Genomic DNA, 13031 nt, shown 5'->3' on the forward strand with positions numbered 1-13031 from the left:
GTGCAGACCCCACCAAAGGGAATACAATCTCATATCCATGAATTGAACTCAAGAGTCCAGAACAGACTGGAGAAAAAATTCACAAGATGAATATGTACAGTATGATGATTCCATTTGTGTAAAAAAATTATATTCTCCACAAATAAAAGCTACATATTCTTTAGGGCTGCGTGTGTGTTTACCACATATACGTCTATAGGAAAAAATCTGGAAAGATGAATTTCAAATTGACAACAGTGGTTACCTTTGGGACTGTGTGTGTGGAGGGGGTCAGGGAGTAGGAAGTGGAATGGGAAGTGATTGAAGAGGACTTTAGACTTAAATGAAATATTTTACTTTTCTAGGAGTCTATAACCCTGTTAGTTGTGTAACCTAAAATTAAAAATTGCTGAAAAAAAGAAAAAAATGAAGAAAAAGAAATAAAAGAAACATCAAATGCCATCCTAGTGTCGCATCAATAGAAGTCTTCCATGCAGCTCAAGGGGGGTGACAGCCTCCTCTGCTCTGCTGAGAGCATACCTAGGACCTCCTTCTCTCTCCTTGGCTCTGTCCTGTGTGAAGAACAATGACAGCTCAAGGCACGCCAAGAGTTGAAGTTGGGGGGAATTGTGGTGCCACCTGAATGGGGTGTGCAGATGGGGGAGCACGTCCCTTACCCAAGTTGAAAAAACTGGGCTGGAATGGGAACAACTTTCAGGTGTGTATGTGGCAAATGGGTCCCTGCTGACAGACCTCTGCTGGGCGCCCTGGGGCAGGATTCCAGGAGCGAATGATGGTGGAAATTCCAGCCCAGATGGGGTAGAGATTTCCCATCTAGCTAAGTAGGGAAGGTGTGGGCTAATTTGGGGATTTGGAATGTATGCAAGATGAGGCATCATGATGCTTCCTAGGAATGTAGGAATGCCAAGGATGGACTCCCAGCATCCTATGGGAGGTTGTGGGGGATTTCATGAAATGCCCACTCAGCTCTGGAAAACAACAGCTGGGAGCCCAGAAGGAGCAGCCATTGAGATGGAGATCAGACCTCAACCGTAGGTGGGCCTCAGTATCTTCATCTGTAAAATGGGTGAGGGCTGGGATATGGTCTCTGATTTTTTTCCAGCCAAGGATGTTCCAGGGTTCATACTCTTCCTTATGGCCCTCAACCTGAGGATTTGCAGTTCCAATCATTAGCCACCAGAGGTCGCCTATGACAGGCTTGAAAAAGAAAAAAGCCAGCCTGGTCTGAAGAGGAACCTGAGGCTGGGAATTTCTGTCTTCCTTTATCTCTCTTTTACGTGAATATTGATTGAGATTAACTCTGTCCCTGCACCGGGGATACAGCAAGGAACACGGTCTCTGCAATGGAGCTGCTCTCTCCTCTCCCAACGCCTGTTTTTCTCGCACACCCCACATCTAATCTCTTAGCAGATCCTTTGGGACCCAGAATCGGGCCACTCGGTACCCTTCCACTGCCACCACCCTGTCCAGCCTCCTTCATGTCCTGCCTGGACTTCTGCGGTCATCTCTTCACTGGCCATCCTACTTCTCCCCCTTCTGCCCTTCACAACACGGCTCAGAGCCTATCCTGCCTCTGCTCAGAACCCTCCCAGCCCTGCTCGGTTCCTCCCCATGGACCGGCCCTATGGGGTTCTGCTCCCATCATACTGAGCACGGCTTCCTCCCTCCTCCCTCACTCTCCACTCCAGCCACACTGGCCTCCCTGCTGTCTCTCATGTGGCAAACTCGTGCCCTGCCTCAGGACCTTTGCCCTTGCTGTTCCCTCTACCTGGGGCTCTTTCTCCAGGCAACCCCATGGCCCCTCCTTCACTTTATTAAGGTCTCTGCTCAAACTCACCCTTCAGAGGTGACCCCTTATTAAAATAGCCTGGTTGCCGACTCTGTCTCCCTGCACATGCCGCTCCCGTTTTCTTCACTGTGCCCTTGATGCTGTGTTACGTGTTCTCTCAGATACCTTGTTTGGTGTCTGACTCCCACCAGCATCAGCTCGGCAAGGGTGGGGACCATGTCTGATTTGTTCCTGGCTGAGGCCCTGGTACCTAGTTTGTGCCTGGCACACAGATAAGCTCAGGAAATATTTGTTGACTGATGAGTGACAGGGGAGACCTTGAGAAGGGACAGCTGGGCGTGAGGGTAAGAGTGACTTTCAGGTCCATGTGTGAGTGACAGGTGGAGGGGAGCTGGGCTGCACTGATGGAGGGGGGATCCTCTCCTGCTGGGGGGCACCGCACCCTCATCTCAACCTCCTCACACTTCTCTCCCCCACCCTCCCGCAATGCCCCTGACTTGCTGGGGGCCAGAGGCAGGCTTCTGACCCCTTTGGTGCCACAGGCCTTGTCTTCACCTCTTCCCTCTGCAGGACTGTGTGTCCTGGGTCCTCAGGAAGCACCCAGACCCTGGAGACAGGGCATCTGGGTCAGGCCTGGGCCTGTTTCCCCATCTGTCTAGTGAGGTAGCCAGTGAGAGGCAGATGCCCAGGCCCAGGTCCAAAGGGGGGGATGGGCTGATGAGAAGGGGCTGTGCCCTCTGCCCCTCCCCACTCCAGGCACTGGCAGTGTGGCCGGGCCCCTCGAGGACAGCTAAGCTGTTGGCTTCCTCCCTGGCTCCAAACCTGAGAGCAAATATACCGGGGAGGGAACAATCAGTGGCAAGGCCTGCGGAGCTGCTCAGAGCACCAGAAGCCAGCCCTGAGGGGAGAATCAGGGGGTCCCAGGGGAAGGAGCCCCAAGCTTCTGGTTTTCCCAACCCAGAACGTTCTTCCCACCTCGCCCAGGCTTCCTTCACTCTCATGGCATGTTCACAATTTTGGCCATGCCCAGAGTCTGCCATAATGATTGTTGCTTAACGTTTTTTCTTTAAATCAACTGGCTAAGATTGAATTCGAATAATTTTAGACACACAGAAAAATACAGAATGACACTATGAACTACATACCCAATACCCAAATTTAACATTGGAATTTTCCATATTTGCTTCATCTATTTCTTTATGAAGTATCTTAATGTGAATTATAGATAGCATCAATTTTTGTCCCCAGATACTTTAGTTTGCATGTCCAAAAAGTAAGGCTATTTCCAGGACCACTGTTTCACTTAATAATATCAACATTTCTCTGATATCTAATATTTAGTCCACAACTGACTTCCTTAATTTTCTCCAAAATGTGTTTTACAGTTGACCATGGATTCATTGTAAAAGGAAACTTGACACACGAAATGAAAAGCATGTATCTTCTGTCATGAATAGAATGTACCTCTGGAAATGGAGACAGTGTTTCAGGCTGATGCAGCGCCCAGGCTGCAGCTGAGGCCTGCTCTCTACTTGTTATGCAGGAGACTAGTGGGCACTGGTGTTAAACACAGAGCAGCAGAGAAGACTTTCTCACTGATGTAAGGAGACTTGAAAAGGACTCAGAAAGGGAATCACCTTTTCCACGTTGGGGTCAGAGTTATTTAATGCAGGACTGGTCTGCAGGGGTGGGGAGGTGTGGGCGGGCCAGGAAAGTGGCCCATTCCCAAGACTCCAGAAGGTCCTGGGGAAGGACTTGGGATTCCTGGAAGACCATGCTGCAGTGGGAAGAACACTGGAGGGGAGTTGGGAAGGGGTGGATCTGTCCCTGCTCTGATTTGGGCCTCTGTGTTTCTGTCTGTAAAGCTGGGGAAATAGTGATGCCAGGACAGGTCTTCCACCCCACCCCTGCCCCGCTCCTGCCAGGGATCCTGAGGACCTGCGTGACCTTCGTGCCCTGGCTTCCCATCTCTTCCAGCGCCATACCTCTTTCTCTGTTCCCCTCCTGTGCTCTGGCTGGGTCTTCCTGCTCACTCTCTGGGCTGCAGCCCAGACGTGACTTCCTTCTAGAAGCCTGCCCTGCCCCCTCGTCTGGACCCCACAGCTGCCCGTGATCACTCACAACTGTAATCCCTGTGCCTTCTCTGTCTCCCCCACTGGCTGTGGGCATGGAAAGCAGAGAGCTTCTGTCTTGTTCACCACTGTATCCCCAGGCCCTACCCCAGTGCCTGGCACATAGTAGGAGCTCATAAATTTGTTGAATGAACAAATGATTATTATTGCATTTCTCATCCCAATCTCTTTGCCTCTTCAGGGGTTTCAGAATGGGCATTTGGTCCTTCATTCACTCACATATATATATATATATATATATATATTTTTTTTTACATTTTCTTTCTCCATTCATCTGTTGATAGACACATTGTTTCCATGTTTTGGCTATTGTAAATAATGCTACAATGAATATGGGGGTGCAGAAATCTCCTTGAGATAGTGATTTCATTTCCTTTGGGGCTATACTTGGGAGTGGAATTGCTGGCATGGTAGTTCTATTTTTAATTTTTTGAGAAACTTCCATACTGTTTTCCAGAGTGGTTGTGCCAGTTTACCTTCTCACCAATAGTGCACAATGGTTTCCCTTTCTCCACATCCTCACCAACACTTGTTATCTCTTGTCTTTTTTTTTTTTTAAATCTCTTGTCTTTTTGATGACAATCATTCTAACAGGTGTGAGGTGATATCTCAGTGGTTTTGACTTGCATTTCCCTGATGATTAGTGATGGTGAGTACCTTTTCATGTACCTGTTGGCCATTTGTATGTCTTCCTTAGAGAAATGTCTATTCAAGGATCAATCCCTTGAAGCCCATGCACCGCAATGAAGAATGGCCCCCCTGCTCGACGCAACTAGAGAAAGCCTGTGCACAGCAACGAAGACCCAACACAGCCAAAAATAAATTAAAAAAAGAAAAAGTACTTTACAGGATCAATTCCTTATGAGATATATGATTTGCAAATATTTTCTCCCATCCTTTAGGTTGCCTTTTTATTTTGTTAATTGTTTCTTCTTTTTTAAAAAATAAATTTATTTATTTATTTAGTTTTTGGCTACATTGGGTCTTGGTTGCTGCACGCAGGCTTTCTCTAGTTGCAGCCAGCGGGGGCTTCTCTTGTTGCAGAGCATGGGCTCTAGGCACGCAGGCTTCAGTAGTTGTGGCATATGGGCTCAGTAGTTGTGGCTTGCAGGCTCTAGAGTGCAGGCTCAGTAGTTGTGGCACACGGGCTGAGTTGCTCTGTGGTATGTGGGATCTTCCCGGACCAGGGCTCAAACCCATGTTCCCTGCATTGGCAGGTGGATTCTTAACCACTGTGCCACGAGGAAGTCCTGTTAATTGTTTCTTCTGCTGTACAGAAGCTTTTTCATTTGATGTAGTCCTAGTTGTTGACTTTTGCTTTTGTTGCTTGTGCTTTTGGTGTCATATCTAAAATATTGCCAAAACCAATGTCGAGGCATTTTATACTCATGTTTTCTTGTAGGAATTTCACAGTTTCAAATCTTAGGTTTAAGCTTTTAATCCATTTCCAGTTAATATTTTGAGTGTTGTAAGATAGGGGTCCAATTGCATTTTTTGCATGTGGATATCCACTTTTCCAAGCACTATTTATTGAAGAGACTATCTTTTCCTCATTGAGCATTCTTGGTTCCTTTGTCAAATATTAGTTGACCATATATGCATGGGTTTATTTCTGGGCCCTCGATTGTTTTTATACCAGTAACATACTGTTTTGATTACTATAGTTTTGTAATATTGATTGATATTTTTAAAAGATCTGCCTGCACTGGGTGGAAGATGGATGTGGGGAGAGAGGGCAGGAGTGACCCAGAGTCTGAAGCAGGGTCCAGGCATAGATGGGACAGGTGAGCCCATTTTGTGCCCATCCCCAGGGTGAGGAGTCTGAGGAATCTGTGCTGAGAATGGGCCTGGGGCTTGCAGTGTCTGGACCTGCGGGTTGGGCCCCAGCAAGAGAGAAGGGGAGGTGGGGCTCCTGCAGCACTGCAGGCTCATTTGCATCTGATTTGCATATAGAATAGAGAGGTCAAGTTGAAAGCTGAAAAGGCCTGCTCCAGGCCCTTAGGTGGAGGGTCTTGGGTGTTAAATTTCCACAAAGATTCTGTCTCTGGGGCCATGACCTTCCAGTTCTAGAGGGGCTCTACTCCCCCCAGCTGCACTCTGGCCTGGCCCTGCCATCTGGGGTTGGAACACTAGGAGGACAAAGGCCCCTCACTCTCAGAACACTCTTCCCCTGCAAAATCCCATCTGTCAGGCCCAGCCTCTGACCTTCCAGGCTCACAGGCTGTAGGATTGGGGAGGGGAGACCCCCGAGCCCTGAGGAGACCCAAGCCTCCCCTCCCAGCCTCCACCATCTGTCCTGGTCTGCACAGGCGTCCTTTTGCTTCTGCCGCCTCATCAGCGTGATCCAGGCTAGTCACCTCCCCTTTCTGGGCCTTGGTTTCCCCATGTGTCACACGCAGAGGTGGGATTGGGTGGAGTATCATTTGTCACAATTAGAAAAATACTGGGGAAAATATAATGGAATAGGAACAAAACGGTGTTATTAAATTCTAGTCTACCTTCAAGTAAAAGAAGCCGGGCACATTTACTTCCTTGAGGTAACCAGACTTGGTGCAAGGGAGGAGAAGAGGAGTAACTTTGACTCTAGAGCTATACTATTGAGTACAATAGCCACTAACCTTGTGTGGTTATTTTCATTTAAATTAATTAAAATTCAATAAAATTTAAAATTCAGTTCCTCAGTTGTGCTTAATCACATTTCAAGGTCTCAATATCCATGTGTGGCTAGTGGCTACTCTACAGGACAAATATAGAACATTTCACCCACACAGAACATTCTAGCAGACAGTGCTGCCCTAGAGGATTTATTTGGTACATCTAATTAAAAATAGTTATCCCTCTTTTCTCCTACTGTGGGAAACACTGGGTTTGATTTTTAACCTCACAGTGAAAACCACCATCTCTTTCTTTCTTTCTTTTTTTTTAGGGTATTGTACTTTTAAAAAAATTTTTTATTGAAATATAGTTGATTTGCAATATTGTGTTGGTTTCAGGTGTAGCACAAAGTGATTGAGTTATATATATATATATATATATATATATATATTCTTTTTTAGACTCTTTCCTATTATAGGTTATTACACGATACTGAGTATAGTTCCCTGTGCTATACAGTAGGACCTTGACTATCATCTCTTTCCACTCTGACTTGCCCTGGTGTCAGGTGATGGCCTAAGGACCATTTCACTATCACAGTCTAAGGGATGAACATGATGGGCATCTAGGGTTTTAGACTGAAGGGATTCTAAGGATTTGATGACCTCAGGATTTAAAAATTCTGGGATTTTCAGGTTCAAAACTTGTCCCCACTCCTGAAACCTGAAGGATTTGGGAGTGGAGAGCTGATGGAGGTCAGCTGGGGCCAAATCCCCCATGATCCTCAGGCTTGTCTGCTCCCTCCCCTACTTCCCTCAGCGGCCCACCTGCCCCCTACCCCCAGAAGACTGTTGGACGCCCTAGTTGTTTGTGCTGGCACCTGGTGCAGCTGGCTTCCTGGCTCCAGGACCCAAGCCCGTGTGATCTCTGCCAGGATTTGAGGAGATCTATCAGGAGCCCCCGTGATTGTGCTGTATAATCTCTGACATTGTCATTAGCATAGCACCTTTTTTATTGAGCCACACTCTGGCCAGGTTTTGCTGGCATCATCTTGGGTACTCAAGGTAACACCTTACAATGTAGGTGAAATTATTCTTCTGATTACAGATGAGGAAATGGAAAGTTCAGAGTTTAAGGAACTTTCCCAAGTCAGGCAGCTAGTGGGTGGTAGAGCTGGATTGGAACCATGACTGGCTGACTCCAGAATTCCCAGTCTTGACCTTAAACTGCTTCTCTTTATGTTTAAAATCGAAACTCCCCTCTGTGGCCCACAGACTCTCAGCAATTTAACATCAGTCTCTTCCTCTGCCTCCATTCTAGCCACTGGCTTTTTGGCTCACATGTACTAAGCTCATTCTTACCCCAGGCCCTTTGCACATGCTGCTCCCTCTCATCCTTCCTCTTGATTTCCACGCGGCTGCCTCTTTCTTACCCTTCGTGTCTCACCTCAGAGGAGAGGCCTCCCTGACCATGCTATATAAAGCAGCCTCTTTTCTTTCATGCCTGTTTCTTTACTTTGCTTCATTTTTATTTAGAACATTTCTCATTTCTTGGTTCACTTGCTCATCTATTGTTCTGTCTCCCTCACTAGAATGTAACTCCTTGTGTTTTCATCTCTCTTCCTAGTAATTGGCACAGACCAGGGGCTCAGATAATATTTGTTGAATGAGTGAATACATCTTGAAATAAGACAAGAGGAAGTCAAGGAGGGAGGTCTGCAGGGGCCTCCAAACAAGTAGCTGCCATCTCCTAATTGTCCAGACAGAAAGCTGAGCCTCAGAAAGATGGAGAGACGGAGGCATGCTCAGCCCCAGCAGCAGCTCAGTGATAACAGTCCCACCTGGACAGCTCAGCCCTGTTTTTATACTTGCCAAGCCCTTTCTCAGATGCTATATCCTGGGAGCTCTCATCACCTCCATTTACCTGATAAAAGCCCGAAGCCTGCAAGGTCAGGAGACTCTCCCAGCTGGGAGGGTCACTGTAGTGTCAGAGCACGGGTCCCAGGTTTCCTGTCTCTGCAGGTGCTGGCTTCACTCTCAGCCCTTGCTGGGGCAAGGGGTTGAAAAGAACAGACTCTCAGTCCAATCTCCCTCCCCGACACAATAGAAAGGGGCCCACAGACCTGTCCACAGTGAGCTTTACTCACTGTTGGGTTTTACTCTGATGGAACAGCCCAGGATTCAAGCCAGAAACTTTTTAGTGGAACCAGAATTTCACTCTGACCCATAACAGTAATTCCAATAGTAGTAGTGGTAGTAATCATGAGGTTTGTTGATCACTTACCATATGTGACAAGTCCCGTGCAGAATGTTTGGTTCCCATTACCTCATTTGACTCTCATAACATCCTTGTGAAGCGATATCACCATTCCCAGTTTGTAGTGGCGGAGATGTAGCTCAGAGAGGTGGAGCCACTTTTCCAGGATCACACAGCCAAGAGAATGTGGAACCAGCATTTGAACACATGTCCATCAGGGCCCCCCCGACCTGCACCAGTCACCCCTCTGGAAGGCCCTTGGGAGGAGAGAAGCAGGGAGGATGGGGGATGTACAGGAGCAGTGGACAGGCTCTTTCTCAGTTCTGTTCTCAAATATTAATTGAGTGCCTGCTGTGTACACTGGGCTGGACCCTGGGGTGTGGGAGAGGAGCAGGCCAGTCCCTGCCACCCCTAGTGCTCACTGTTGCCTTCGTGGGGAGAGTGGACCTGTAAGTGGACATGCAACACAATCTGATACATCAGGAAAAATCCAGGAGACTCGGTAAAGGGTCTCCCAGCTCAGCCGGGGAGGGGGTCAGGAAAGGCTCCAGGAAGTGACTTCCACAGGACAAGGCGGAGTGAGCCAGGAAGAGCATGGCAGGCGGTGGGCACACAGGGGAACATCAGGGTGGCGGGTGGGCACAGCTCCAAGCAGCCGGATGTTGTAGGGTGGGCTGCACAGGGCTGGGGGTGGGAGAGTAGAGGCTGCGAGGGCTGGGCTCTCCGGGTGCTCCTCCTGAGCTGAGCTCTCCCCTGCTGCGTCTCCTGGCTGCTTCTTCCTGGGAATCCAGGGGGACTGGTGCCCCATGATCTCATGGCTCTGTGGTTGCTCTGATCCTGCCTAGTTTAGAATCAAATCCTTTCTAAGGACAGAAACCCAGAATCTCGCTTGGGTTGCGTATTCAGGGCACCTTTCTGAGTCCACTCAAGTTGAATGTTACTACCTCCATTGGACAGATGGAGCAGTTGAGGCTCAGAGATAGGAAGGGCCAGCAGGGCGTGTCCTGGAATATCCCCATTGGAAGCTGGGCCTGATTCTTTGGCAGGTGGAACCTGGCCCCCTGGAGGCACTGCGGTAGTTTGAGAGGCATGTGTGGTGGGGACTGGAGACTGAGGACAGTTCCTGGGTCTGGGAAATCTGGTCCCAGGGGAAGCAGCCTGTACTTTAAGCGAGGCACTGGCAGAGGAGGAAGGGTCCCTTGTCACATCCTGGAGACGCACCTTCTATACATGGTGTTTTCACTGTTCCTGTGGGCTGTTTAGGAAGTGTTCTGAGGACACAGGACTTCAGGGTTGAGTATGTTTGGGAAACAATGGAGGAAGCAAAGAGAAAGAGGAGTTTCTGCTCCAGGCCTTCTCAGAGTCTTTACTATGGTTAAGTGCATTGCCAATCTCTAACTGCAGGAAAAGTGGGCAAAGAAGTGTGGACCCTGCCTTCTGGGAGCTCACAGTTGGTAGAGGAGACCCAGACACAAGAACACACTGAATGTCAGGAGGCTGGAGAGCTATGAAAAGAAATGTGAATGATGAGGGGGAGGATGAGGGTTTTCCCTGGGAGGATGACACTGAGCAGAGACTGGAAGGACGTGAGGGAGGAGGTGAGGAGGCAGCTGTGTCTAGGGGAAGAGAGGCCCAGGCAGTGGGAATAGCATGTGCAAAGGCCCTGAGGCAGGAGGGTGCTTGGTGTATTTGAGAAACAACAGGCAGTTCGGTGGCTGGAGCAAGAAGGGCTGAGGGGGAAGGTGATAGGACATGGGGTTGACAGGGATCAGCTTCCAAAGGCCCCCGTATTCAAAGCTTGTTGGGGAGCCCTTGGAGGGTTTGGGCAGGGAGTGCCCGGGGACACGCTGCCTCAAGAGCTTGTACTATCAAACAACCTCATAAGAACGGTAGCAGAAACAACAGCCATAGGGTGTAGAGGGTCAGTCAGGGTATCATGCCTCTGATAAACCTGGGAGGTAGGCATGGTTAATACCTGTTTTCCAGGTGAGGAAACTTAGGCTTAGAAAGAAGTGCTTGCATCTACATAGTAGGTGCTCAAAAATATTTCTGGAACAAATAAATGAATTGAGAGAATATTTAAAAAATCTTTCCATATCACTTAATATTCTTCAAAAACATCATTTTTAATGGCTGTATGGTATTCTGTTCCAGTCCCATTCACCATGCATTGCCCTGTGGCCAGGAAATTAGGTTATGTTTTTTTGGGGGGGGGGAGGGGCATTAATAGCAATGTTATAGTAAATATTATTGTTGTTAAATCTTTCTGAATCTCTTTCATTATTTGGTTAGGGTCAGTTTCTTTTTAGAAACAGTTGCTAGATCAGAATACAGGACTATTGACACAGCACAAAATTTCTCAAAATTTTTTGAGAAAAGTGACTCTGTTGCCCTCCAGAAAGAACATCTCAATTGACTCTCTCAGCTGCCGTGTTGGGAGGGACATATTTGGGCTGAGTTTTCTTTTAATTCACTACCTTATTCTGTTCTCTCATAGAATATCCTTAAAAGTGTTGTTTACTTTTTTAAAATAGATAATATGTTTATAAGGTACAAAATCCAAAAGGTTTAAAAAATACTTTCTAAAAAGCTTTTCTCTTTCCCCTGTTCCCCAGTCAGCCCAGTAGCCACCACTAGGACCAGTTTCTGGTGAGTCCTTCCAGAGAAATTCAGATACAAGGAAATGTGTATGGAGAGGACACCCTTTGAATTAAATGAAACAAAACAAAATACAGCCATGGGGTGCACAGAAAATAGGGAACTGACATCTGAGGCTGATTTCATCTTGGTTTCAAGCTGAGTGAAGAAAACACTGCCAAGCATACACCCTGAGCAAACCATAATTCAAAAAGACACATGCACCACAGTTCATTGCAGCACTATTTACAATAGCCAGATCATGGAAGCAACCTAAATGTCCATCAACAGATGAATGGGTAAAGAAGATGGGGTACATATATACAATGGAATATTACTGAGCCATAAAAAGGAATGAAATTGGGTCATTTATAGAGACGTGGATGGACCTAGAGACTCTCATACACAGTGAAGTAAGGCAGAAAGAGAAAAACAAATATTGTATATTAACACATATATGTGAAATCTAGAAAAATGGTACAGATTTGCCATTTGCCTGTTTGCAAGGCAGAAATAGAGACACAGATGTAGAGAACAAACGTATGGACACCAAGAGGGGAAAAGGGGGCATGGAATGAGATTGGGAGACTGGGATTGACATATATACACTAACATGTATAAAATAGATAACTAATGAGAGCCTGCTGTATAGCACAGGGAACTCTACTCAGTGCTCTGTGGTGACCTAAATGGGGAGGAAAACCAAAAAAGAGGGGATGTATGTACACATATAGCTGATTCACTTCGCCGTACAGCAGAAACTAACACAACATTGTAAAGCAACTATACCCCAATTAAAAAAAAAAAAAAAGAAAACACTGCCAAGGTCAGGCTGCCGGAGGAGGCAGCGGAGCAGCCACAGGCCTGTGTACAGGGCGGGATGTTACTGTTGCTCATGTGCTGGGTCAAGATAAGGCATAAGGATCCTCCAGCTCCCTCCGCTCTGGACACACTAAGGACAGCTTGGCCACCTTCTTATTCTTACGGGCTCTCCCTCCCCACCCCACACAGTGGGGAAGGGGAAGGACTGGGACGCTTTCAATGACTCTCAACTGGCACCAGGTGCTTAACAAATCCTCGAAATAGAGGCCGTTCCCAGTATGTTGTTGGCACATGAAGATGCTCAGCGTCCTGGAATCTGAGTGTGTCCAAATAATCTCTCTTTGTGTGGCCTGATTTGGAGTCCGGGGGAAGTTCCTTCCGCCCTCCGTTTGCCTCACTTTCTTAATCTGGGAATGAGGCTCAGGGTTTGGTGGTGTTTGTTTTAAGCTCCAGGACGTGCAGGGCAGAGGCAAGCTTCGAAGATGCAAGGGTCAGCAGGGCCTTTATCCAGGCATCTCAAATATCTCCCAGCTCCTGATTAAGACTATACATTTCAGAGAAAAATTAGACCATGGCACCATTGTTGTCATTCCTATTTTAATGACAGGGAAGCCGAGGTCTGAGAGGCACTCTCGTAATGTGTTCATATGGTCATAGGCTTTTGTAAAATTTTCCAAAGTGAGGTAATTTAACCTCATTCTGTTAATACCACCATCTCCTTCCAGGCCGACTTCCCCTTGTGTCAGCTGAGGTTGGAGTGAGTGTGAGCATTTTGGGGATCTGGCTAAGAGGACCTTGAC

This window comes from Balaenoptera borealis (assembly GCF_965194805.1).
Source record: "Balaenoptera borealis genome assembly, chromosome: 16".
NCBI classification, from domain to species: domain Eukaryota; kingdom Metazoa; phylum Chordata; class Mammalia; order Artiodactyla; family Balaenopteridae; genus Balaenoptera; species Balaenoptera borealis.